At 51.0% G+C, this 11734-nt stretch overlaps 1 protein-coding gene across 6 annotated transcripts in view; it reads right to left on the bottom strand.

Annotated features, from left to right (window-relative positions):
• Positions 1-11734, bottom strand: part of Slc39a14 (solute carrier family 39 (zinc transporter), member 14) — a 39063-nt gene that overhangs the window by 22412 nt on the left and 4917 nt on the right. For 4 of the 6 annotated variants that reach the window (XM_005373657.2, XM_013513825.1, XM_013513817.1 and 1 more), the window contains one exon: positions 977-1132. The gene's annotated coding sequence lies outside the window, so the exon portion shown is untranslated. Of the gene's footprint in view, positions 1-390; positions 568-976; positions 1133-11734 lie in introns of all 6 variants that reach the window. The other 2 variants (XM_013513823.1, XM_013513828.1) reach the window with 1 other exon arrangement.

Genomic DNA, 11734 nt, shown 5'->3' with positions numbered 1-11734 from the left:
AGGACCGTCAAGATTTCAAAGCCAGCCTGAATTACACAGCCAGACCCTATCCTGGGGAAAAAAAAAAAAAAAAAGAAAGGTACACTAGCATCTGGTGGCAGAGGCATGCAGTCCCAGCACTCTGGGAGGCTGAGACAGAGGATCACAAGTCTGAACCTAGCTTGGGCAACTTAAAGGAGACACGTTCTCAAAATACAATAGTAAAATTAGGCTGGGCTGGGGTACACCTCAATGCAAAGGTCCTGGGCTTAATCTTCAGTACTGGGGGAAAAAAAAAAAAAAGGAAATGCCTCACTGGAAGAGTTCATTCATTCAACAAATACTCATCGCCTGCAGACTGGGGCTTATTCCAGTCACCCCAAACCTTCCCTCACACAGCAGAGAACTCACCCGAGAGAGGACGGCAAGGGAGGCCTGACCGTGAGTTGGCCTGGGTGATGTACGCAGAGGCGGCTTCTGCAGGATATTAATGGCCCGGAGGTGCAAAAGCAGCGCGAGCTCCTGGGCTCTCAGGCTGCTCCCAGGATCACGTTGCAGAACTGGGCTGCCAGGGAACTGCAGCCTCTCCTGCCACCGGAGAGCAACTGCATGAGGAAGCCGCCCGCTCCTGAATTATGCTACCCTGCCGGGGCCACGCCAGCAAAGGGGATGTCCCGGGATCGATCCCGAGGGGGTGGCCAGCCTCTTCCCACCAGCCTGCAGTGACCACATCTAATTGGCAGAATCTGAATCCCACTGGGAATTTTACAGCAAGAATATCTGGAAAAAGTAAGTTTTTGGAATTTTTTTGGTTTGTGTGTGTGTACGTGCTAGGAATCAGACCCAGAGCTGGCAAAGGCTAGGCGAGCTACACTCACAGCCCTGGCACATCCAGCTTTCGATCTTCTTCTACCTTTGGAAGGGTGGGGTCTAAGTCAGTACCCGCAGGAGGTGCTATTTCAGAACAAGCCAGGACCCCAGGAGGAACCCGGGTTACCTTAGTGTGGACAAGCAGGGAACAAACGAGCTGGCGGGTACCATCCACTCTCAAGTGTGTCAGGCTGAGCGCGGGGAGTGACAGGGAACGCAGCAGGCAGGAGAGGTGGCGTCGGAGGTCACAGTGGCTCCCCCAGTAAACTGTTCCAACTGAGACCTGCGAGATGTGAAAACATGAGTCCAGTGAAGGGGATGCAGGGGTTGTGGGTATTCCAGGATTCCCAACTATGTTTGGAGACTTGGAAGCTGAGCATGGTGGCGCATACCTATAATGCCAGCACTTGGGAGGCTGAGGCAGGAAGACTGCCACAGGTTCCAGGCCAGTCTGGACTATGTACATAGTGAGACTGTCTTTAAAAATAAATAAAATAACATGGAAAGCAAAACGAAAAACATTTGGAGACTCAGAGAAGATGGCACAGGTTAAGAACTTCGTGTCCACAGTGGCTTACGTAAGGACCTGCAGGGAGAGAAAAACGGGCTACTGGGGTGGGGCAGGGACCACTCTGTGGGCCATGAGAAGGTGGCTGGACTTTACCCAGGGGGCAGGGAGGTCGTTTTTAAGAAGAAACATGATCCAGTGTCGTTTGCTTGTTTTTGCAGTGCTGGGGATCGAACTCAGAGCCTTGCGCATGCCAGGCAAGCGCTCTGCCACGGTCACACCCCCAGCCTGGTGGTTGTTTGGAGAACGGCCAGGAACTGGGGGACCAGACCGGAGGCTCCCCAGCTGTCCAGGTAGAGACTCAAAAGCAATGCTTCTTCCTGCCGGCTCTGGGCTCCACAGCAACCCAGCCTGGCTTGCTGGCCCTTCCCTCTGGGAAGGAGAACGGACAGGTCCCTTGTCAGAGGATACAAAGCAGAGCTTAGTAAAGACCACCCCACCTGGATGTGGTGGCGCACGCCTGTAATCCCAGCACTCGGGAGGCTGAGACAGGAGGTTTGCTGGGAGTTTGAGACTAGCTAGGGCTACAGAGTGAGTTCAAGGCCAGCCTGACCTTCACATTGACAGCCTGTCTCAAAAAAGACTACAAAGACCACTACCATCTATCTGAGTGCTGTGACAACGGTGCTCAGCTCTCCTGCTGTACAGGTGGGCCGCCTGGAAACTCCAGCTCTCCAACAACACTGTGGGCAAAACACAACCCAAGGGCACCTGGCCCCACTGCTTGGCTCGAAGGCAGGACTCTTTGCTCCTGGCCTCCGACCTTGCAAGCCAGCTCTCGCCCCGCTCCTCGGCCCAGGCTCCCAGCTCCAGTCTGGCTGGGCTCCAGTCTGAGATGCCAAGTTGTGTTTGATCACATCTCCAGGAAAGTGGCTTTCGCAGGAAAGTATGGCCCCAGGACAGCAGCATCGGGGACCTGTTCCTACACCTCTCACGCCCCCAGCCCAACTAACTCAGAACCCCAGGGCTCAGCAACATGGGCTTTAATCAAAGCACCAGTGTGATCAAAGTGCACCCTAATGCCTTAAGTCTGCAGCTCTTGGTGATGCAGCCAGACCTTATGCTCCATTTAAGACTCCAGAACCAAAGGCAAAAGAAGGGAAGGTGGGTGTAGTGGTGCACAACTGTGCACAATCCCAGCCCTAGGGAGCCTGAGACAGGAGGATCACCTGCCTCAGTTTGAGGCTAGCTTCGATTACATAGTGAGTGCCAGTTTAGCCTGAATTACACAGTAAGACTCTGATTAAAAAAAACAAAAATAGAAAAAAGAAGAAAAGAAGTAAAAGCAGGAGCTACTTACTATCCAAGCCAGGTGTGGCGGTGCATGCCTATAATCACAGCACTCACGAGGCTGAGGCAGGAGGATTGCCTTGAGTTCAAGGCCAGCCTGGGCTACATAGTGAGTTCAAGGTCAGCCTAAACTGCATAGTGAGACCCTGTCCACCCCCACCAAAAAAAGAACTACTGTCCAAGCCAGATGTGGTGGCACATGCCTATAATCCCAGTACTCAGGAGTCTGAGTTGGGAGGATTGCTGTGGGATCCTTGAGGCCAGCCTGGGCCACAAGTGAGTCCAAGGCCTGCTTGAACTCTATAGTGAAACCTGCCTGAAAAAGACAAAAAAATAAAATAGCTACCGTCCAGCCCCTTGCACCCAGGAGCCGGCCTTCCTGTGCAGTCACCAGCGCTGCTCACCAGCGCTGACCCCAACCCAGCAGGAAGACAGGGGCAGTACCTGGGCTTCCGACGTCTCAGTGAGCCGCAGTATTTATCAACACATATATCAATAATAAATGAACCCAACCCTCAGGAGAAAGGTCACTGAAGAAAAGAGAAGGGAAAAACCCCTTACTTCCAATTGGGCAAGAAAGGTGGCGGCGGGGGAGATTGAGTAATCCCATTCATGAATCATAATTCCTCTGGTCTCCCCTGGTTTCCCCTGTGCCGTCCCGGCCTCCTACGCAGCAGTCTCCAGCCAAGGTCACTGGCAGCCCTGATCTGGTTACTGAGGCAAAGGCCTGCGCGGGGCTCATGTGAGCCACCCACTGCCTACGACTGCAGGCTTCACGGCTGCCCACTGCCAGGCTGCTTGCGCCCGCCACCCGCGTCTTCTCTGCTGTCCCCACCCAGCAGCTCTCACATCACCCCTGCTCCACTGAAGACCCACCCCCACTGCCCTCCATCCCGTAGTACTACACACCTGAGCTCTGCCCAGGGCCAGGGCGCTCACCTCGTCTGCCACCGCTTGCCCCGGCCCCACTGCAGCCCACGCCGCCATCCCCCCCTCCCAGAGCTCTGGGTGCTTGCTCGAGAGGGAAGGGGCTTGTGGGAAATCAGGAGGGTTGGGAGCACCATCGCATCAGGACAGCGCCTTTCTCTTGGCTTCCAGATCCACTCTCTCAGAATGCCAGGCCTGTACCAAGACGTCACAGTTTTGGTTGTTTCCTACCAGTCCACAAACGCTAACCTGGCATGACTCTCCCTCCCTAGAGACCGCAGGGGGCTGGCCTCCCCCGAGGGTGCAGTATGTAAGGGTGTGGGGTCAAGGGCAGGGCCAGAGGGGCGTCTTCGGTCAAAGGTGCGGAGGAAACGATAAGGGCCCGGGCCTCTGCCCTCGGAGTCCCCATCTCTGCCAGGGCCAGAGCTCTGCACAGGCGCTGTCCAGGGAACACACAGATGGATTCCAGAGAAAGGGCACCCGGGCTGCACACACAGCAATAAATCAACGTCACGTGTTACAGATCAGAAACACACAGGCAAAGCTCTCTGTGTTCAGGTTAAAAAGAAAAGAAAAATCAAGGCTTGGGTATGTGGCTGTTTCTAGGCCATGAGGTACAAAAGAAGTTACTTCGCTAACAACACAACTCTGTGCGCATGTATTTCCACTCGCCTTCCCCCGCCCCGCCCGCCCTTTAAAAACGGATCGACATTCTCACCAGACTTAACGGCTTACTCTCCCCTCAACACCAACCCCAAGGACTGTCACAGAGAAAGGGTTCGCAGCTCACGCATGCGTATGACTTCAACCCCAGCCGGAGGAAGAGAAAGGACGGACAGAGAACTCCCAGGACAGCACTGTTCACCGAAACGCTGGCGACAGCCCAGAAGCCCATCAGCGCCAGAGTGGATGGATCAGCTTCACTCCAAGTGCGGAGTAACGATCTCGCTTTGAGTCCTGCTGTTTCCAGGAGCCCCCTTTCAGCAAGATTTGGAAGGAGGCCTCTGAATATGAAGTCACTGCACTGCACACTCCCTGAGGACAAGCGCCCATTCAAATGTTCTGAGTAGAGGCCCCAGTGCACAAGGAATCTGAGTGGCAGAAATGCTGAAACCTTAGCTGAAATAAACTGAAACCCCTTAACCCGCCTTCAGTTTCCCCTTAGCATGCAGCTTTTACTGCTAATCCTCTCTGTTTACCGCATCATAAACACACACAGCAACTGCTCTAATCTGAAGTCTACAGCTGGGTGTAGGGGCGCATGCTCGCAATACTAGCTACTCCTCTGCTGAGGCGGGAGGATTCTAAATTTGAGCCCAGGCTCAGCAACTTAGCAAGATCCTGCCTCAAAAAATACAAAAAGGGTTGGAGATACAGCTCAGTGGGCTCAAACTCCAGTATCAAAAACAAAAATATAAGTAGTCAAGCATGGTAGTGCATGCCTGTAATCCCAGCACTTGGGAGGCTGAGGCAGGAGGATCTCTGTGAGCTTGAGGCCAGCTAGGGACAGTGAAACCCTGTCTTAAACAAATAAAAGTCTTTTTTCTACGTATAATCTGTCTCCTCCTACCAGACTGTGAAGTCCACAGGGTAGAGACTGAGGGCCAAGCTGGTTCTCAGAGCCTGGCACTGTGCCAGTCCCCAAAGATCAGCTGAAAGAATGTGTGACTTCTCACTGCCAGTAACCAGGGAACCAGAGAGCTTTACTGCTTTGCGGTCTCTATTCCCCAGAAGGAACTACAAGCAGCTTCAGGGTTAGCAACCCTGCCCCTTCCTCTACAGTACAGGTGCCCCTCGGGGTCTGGAGCTGTATCACAAAACTTGAAGAGGGAGGGACCCACAGGGTGGGGGAGAGGCGGCACAGGCCGGCGATGCCCTCCCCACACCCATGAGAGCAAAGGTGCCCAGGATGGCGCCTGGCTGATGATGCCACCAAAAATAACATTTTCACTTTGCCCCATGGCAGGGGAAGGAAAAGGGAAACCCACGGGTCAGGCTGTTTCTGGGCAGCTCAAGGAAACTTTGAGTTTCACTCCCTCGAGCACACCACCCCTCCCGGCAGCCAACCCCAGAGGTGGGGGGGCAAGGTCACAGTCACCTCGGCCCACAGTCCCTGGATGTCAGAGGGGCGGCTGCAGAAAGGAGAGCTGGAAAAGGGACTTGGGCGGCCTGTGGTCAGCTGCCAGCTCTGGAGGAACGGGTGACTTTGTACTTTTTCCACCTTTCCGGGAAGGGAGACAGGAACTGTCATGGCTGGCTGCCTGGAAACTGCCCAGGGCCCTGGGACCCTGAGAACCAGCCCAGCCTTTCAGATGGAGCACGGCCAACGGTGAGCAGCAGGGAAACTGACAGGTCAGCGCACGCCCCGCGGGCCGGGGGCAGAGAGCATGGGACACCATCGGAGACACAGCGGAGTAGGCCACATCCCCACAGGCAACAGGGCTGCAGCTGCCCCGAGCCTCGGGACCCTGCTAAGAAAACAGAACCTCGGAGGCTGGCCCAGGAGTCTCTGGCTTCCAGGAACAAGCGGGGAGCTGCCAACAGTCCAAGGCTCTCCAGACCAGCAGACCCTCTGGGGCTCCAGGAAGGGAAGCGAAAGAGCCCAGCTGCTCAGATCTGCCACCCCTGCTGGCATGTGCCCTAAGGGGGCAGGTCCCGCAATCCCTGGGGAGAGGCGAGCTCAGAGGGGCCCTGCAGGGTGAAGAGGAGCTTCTCAGAATGAAAGGAACAGGGCCTGGGATCCAGGGGCCGTGAGCAGGGCTGCAGTCAACTGTGTTCTTTAGTAAAACAGAGCTTACTAAAAAGAGCTGAGCAGGATGGCCCTGTAATCCCAGCACTGAGGTGGCTGAGGCAGGAGGATCGCCAATTCCAGCCCAGCCTGAAAAGAAAAGCTCCAGGTTTAATCCTTACCATTAACAGCACCAAAAAGAAATTTCTATAGGTTGAGTATCCCTTACTGAAAATGCTTCATATCAAGTATTTCAGATTTCATTTCATTTTTTTGTTTTGAGTTTTTTTGGGGGACGGCAGGGGTTCTGAGACATGTCTCATTATGTAATTCAGGGGGGCTATGAACTCACTATAGCCCAGGCTGACCTAGACCTTGCAGCAATCCTCTTGCCTCAGCCTCCCAGTGGCTAGGATTAGAAGTTTGCACCACTAAGCCCAGGTATTTCAGATTTTACATACCATATTTTGGAGTATTTACTAATACATAAGATTAGCACACTGGGGACTGACCCCAGGGCCTTCACACTGAGTTACAGATCAAGTCCCTTTTTAAATATTTTGAAACAGGGTTTCCCTAAACTTCCTAGGTTGGGGTCCAACTTGTGATGGGACTCCTCTGTCTGAGCCTTGAGAGTGCTGGAATTACAGGCGTGTGGCACCACACTGAGACGACATGCACTTGTCTCATGTATACTTTACAGTCTGAAGATAACTAGGGACAATATTTTTAATAATTTTGTAGACGAAACAAAGTCTCGTAGTGAGGAATTGGCACTCCAAAAGTTTCAGATTTCTGGAGTATTTCTAGTCTCAGATTTTCTGGTTTGGGGTGCCCAACCTGTACACAATTTGCTAAACTGCCACTGAACATTTAACTAATTTTATATTCTCATTACCCATGCATGTTATGTGTCTACCTCAGATGGTTCTCATCAAGGTTGAATATCAAAATATCTTGTGTCTGCTGATGTGATAAGTTAAAAATTACTTCTTAGCATTTTATTTTGTTTTTTTGAGACAGGGACTCACTATGTAGCTCAGGCTGGCCTTGAACTCCCTACGTAGTCTCGGATGGCCTAGAACTTGTAGTGATCCTTCTGCCTCAGCCTCCCAAGTGCTGGGATTACAGGTGTGCAGCACACACCAGCCTCCTGTGCTAGCCCATGCTGTGCCTCCTCCTCTCAGCCCTTCTGGCCTGGAGATGCAGGATGAGCTACAAGCACAGGAGGAAGCCCTCCACGGGAAGAAAGGTACAGAGCACAGTGCTCCAGGGAGGAGAGCCTGGGTGCCGGCAGGCTCCGCAGGCAACGCCGGCTCACCCCTGCTCTGTCCACTACTCCAGTGCTGCTCACACCGCGCTCCTGTACACCGCCCTTTCCTCCTGAGCTCTGTCATAACCCCAGTGAGAACTGCTAGGATTCACCGCGGCTGCATGACCCTGCCCTAAGCAGGTTTGCATTACCTCATGTAATCCTCCCAACCATATTATTATCATCCGTGCCCCTGGCCATTGACCCCAGAGACTTCACAATAATCTGCATCCCTAGTATTTTTAAAAAATTTTAGACACGATCTTGCTATGTTGCCCAGGCTGGGCTCAAACTTAACAGTCCTCCTGCCTCAGTCTCCCAGAGTACTGGGATTACAGGTGTGTTCCATCATGTTCAGCTTGTGTCAATTAAAAAAAAATTTAAAGGTAGAAAGAGCTGGGCATGGTGGCACACATCTGGAATCCCGGCTACTCAGGAGGATGAAGCAGGAGGATTTCGAGTTTGAGTTAGCCTGGGCAATCTGGTGAGACCCAGTCTCCAAATAAAAAGGGTTGGGGTGTAGCTAATTGATCCAGTGCTTGGCTAGCACGTTCAAGGCCCCGCTTTCCATCCCCAGCACAAAATAAAAACCTGTAACAATTATCAGTGTCCACCTGAGACCTCAGAGCAGAACAAGATTGGAAAGTAGAGTCTTTGATGATGAAGTAAAGATCTCAAGATGAAATCAACCTGGTAGCTGGATGGACCCTAAAAAGAATGACCCAGATCTTTATAAGAAAGGAGGACACTGGTTATGGCCTATAATCCCAGCACTGGAGAGGCTGAGGCAGGAGGATTTTGGGGACAGGAGGGATCAAAAAAAAAAAAAGGAGAAGGGAGAAGATCTGGGCTCTAGCATGCAGAGAGGAAGGCAGTGTGAGCAGAGCCAGAGACCGGAGCCACATCACCTTTAAGCCAAGAGATGCCAGTGGCCGCCAGCAGCTGAAACAAGGGAGCACGGGTTCTCCCCCAGGGCACTGGCCTCCCAACTGGGAGATCCATTTCGGCTGTGGGAAGCCAGCCGCACTCATGGTGACTTGTCAGGCAGCCCTGGGAAACTAATATATGTACTAGGTAAACACTGCGGCTGGGATGAAGGCCTGATCACTTTAGCTGCGGCTGTCAGGATCTGAAGACAGCCCGTGGTGACCTGGCCTTTGTGTGTGGGCTGGACCCGTGACACGCGACATCACGCCCGGGACTGTGCTGAGGCATCTGACGGAAGGGATCTTGCAGCTCTTAGCTGACGCTGAGATAGGGAAGGAAATGTGGGGAGCTCTGTAGGAACTGAAGGCGGTTCTTGGCTGGAGACCAACAAGAGAAGTAGGATGGGTCCCACAGTCACAAGAGCTGAATTCTGCTCCGCGGAGTTCCACCCCCATCCCCAATGAGAATGCCGGGGCCACCCGGACTCCAGCTTTGCTGGGAACCTCAGTCAGTATCACTCATGCCCAGACTTCTGACCAACACAACCGAGGTGATTCAGAGGTGTCCGTCCTGCTACTGCGCCTGCCTGCTCTGCCAGATGAGAGACAGGCCTTTGCTCCCCAGAGCAGTGAAAGGCTAATTCTGGTCAGAGTAACAGAGCCAGGAACACTGGGTGTTACGGTTTGTGTCTGGGTGTCCCCCCAGGGACACATGCAGTCATGGGGCAGGCTTTTAGAGTTTAGGATAGATTCATGGGTGTGAGTGCTACCCCTGCCCTGGGGAGGATAGTTAAAAAGGTTGCTTGCTGCCACTCCTCCCTTTTGCTCTTGCTGCTTTGGCTATCTTCCACCGCCATGAACTGTTACCCTCTGCTCTGTGCCACCCTGCCTTGGAGCCAGCGAGTATGGACTGAAACCTCCACAGACTGTGAGCTAAATAAACCTCTCCCTCCTTAATTTTGGCGTCAGGTATTTTGTCTCAGCAACGAGAGAAAAGTAACCAAGACACTGGGTTTTCCTGCTTCTTCCTGTTCCAGTTGATTTCCCATTAACGCATCCACTGACAATGTTAAACACCTGCCTATGAGGAGCAGGTGGTAGCGGAAATGAGCTGCAGTTACTTCTGATGCTGGGTTGATGCAGCATTCAGTATATCCAAGTGCACCTCTAGATACAGAATCCCGTATTTTTTGTGTCTTGGCATGGAGTTCAGCCTGGCTTGCAACTCACGAAGACCCTCCTGTCTCAGCCCTCTGAGTGCTGGGATTATAGGTGTGTGCCGCCACGCCTGGTTTAACCAGGGATGCTCACCTCTGCCTCCATACTCTATCATCTGTTCTATCATCGAAAGGGGGAGGAAAGAATCAATTCTCAGGCAAACTCCATAGGAAGCACTGTTACAAACAAACCTCTCAGATGGCTGCTAAAATTAGAGGATGAAAGTACAAGAAGAAACTGTAGCCTAGTCTCAAAGGGGGCCTGAGCCTACAAAGGGAAAAAAGGACCAACTTTTTCAGTGGGGAAAGGCAGCAGACACCAATGCAACCAAGTGACCAAGCAGACAGCACCAGTGACAGGACAAACTGGAGACAGAGGGTGTGGCAAAGCATATGCTTAGCAGGAGAGGCGCTAGGCTCAATTTCCAGCATGTGTGCACACACGCATACACACATATAATGAACACCTCACAATGAGGCTGTGCTCCAAAAGGGACACAGCGTGCCCTCTTGCAGTGTTCGTGCTCTAAATGCAGGTCCATAGCCTAAGAAGGAGGACAGGGCACCCCTACAGATCGGAAGAGACCCTAGGGGAAGCAACAACTAACCCACCAGGAGACTGCAGATCAGTCCGGTCTGGAACGGGAAAAGGACATTACTGAAGATATCTGTGACATTTAGGAAAGGCCTGCATTTGTAATACTGTGCCAGTGTTGATTCTTTGCTCTTTGTAACTTGTATGACAGCATGAGGCATCTATTTTTGTAATGTTTCAGCACATCTGATTCAAAAATTTAAAGCCAGGCATGGGGGTTCATGCCTATAATCCCAGCATTTGGGAAACTGAGGCAGGAGGATTTTGAGTTTGAGGCCAGCTTTGGCTAATAGCTAGATCCTGTCTCTAAATAAATAAGAGAAAATGATACCCCATAAAGTTGATATACTATGCATTAATTTAAAATGTTAAAATTAAAGGAGCTAGGCATGGTGACAAATGCTTGTAAACCCAGCACTCTAGGAGGCTGAGGCAAGAGAATGCCAAGTTCCCTCAGCCTGGGCAACTCAGTGAGGCCCTGCCTCAAAATAAGAAATAAAAGAGAAATAGAGCTAGGCTAGAGCATAGCATGAAGGCCCTGGTGGGTTCAAATCCTAGTACCACTATAACTAATAATTAGTTACTAAAATAAAATAAAGGAAATGGCTGAGTAAATTACGATACACCCATAAAATAGTACAAAAATACCAAATAACAGTTTAGGAGGTTCTGTGGAATAATGAAGTTTCTGAAAGATTTTAAGGGTAGTGGGTTTTTTGTTATTCGTTTTAATTTTTTTATTTTATGGAAAAAAGGTAAAACAAAATTTCATAACAATAGGAGAATAACAATACTTAATAATTGCATGTTATCTTTAAAGTAGTTGCTCAGGGTACAAGATATGGGCATACAACTTTCTCCAATCAATATTAGCACAAATCTTCCTTTTCAATGAACTAAGAGACACAAATAGTACAACTGACTTGCATTTTTTCCCTTTTTGCTACTGTCCTTTCCCCTTTCACCTAACCTAGCTCCTTTTTCCTTTTGAACAACTTCTTCCCATTTCACAATATCAACTGTACATTTTAGACCTTACTTACCCGTTCAGTTTCTCACACTAGGGAGACAATCCGATGTTTACACATGTGAGTCTTATTTCATTTATGAGTATGGTCTCAAGTTGTATCCATTTATCTATAAAAGTTTCAAGTTCATTTTTCTTTATGTCTGAATAGTACTCCATTGTATAAAAATACAAATTTTTTATCCATTCTTTGGCTGATGGGCATTTGGGTTGTTATAAACATGAATGCACATATATCGCTGTGATGTTTTTAATGCTTCTGGGAAGATACCCAGAAGGGAAATAACTGGGTGGA

The sequence above is a fragment of the Chinchilla lanigera genome, unplaced genomic scaffold (genome assembly GCF_000276665.1).
Source record: "Chinchilla lanigera isolate Chin_1 unplaced genomic scaffold, ChiLan1.0 scaffold00002, whole genome shotgun sequence".
Taxonomy (NCBI): domain Eukaryota; kingdom Metazoa; phylum Chordata; class Mammalia; order Rodentia; family Chinchillidae; genus Chinchilla; species Chinchilla lanigera.
This window is presented reverse-complemented; position numbering and strand designations above follow the sequence as displayed.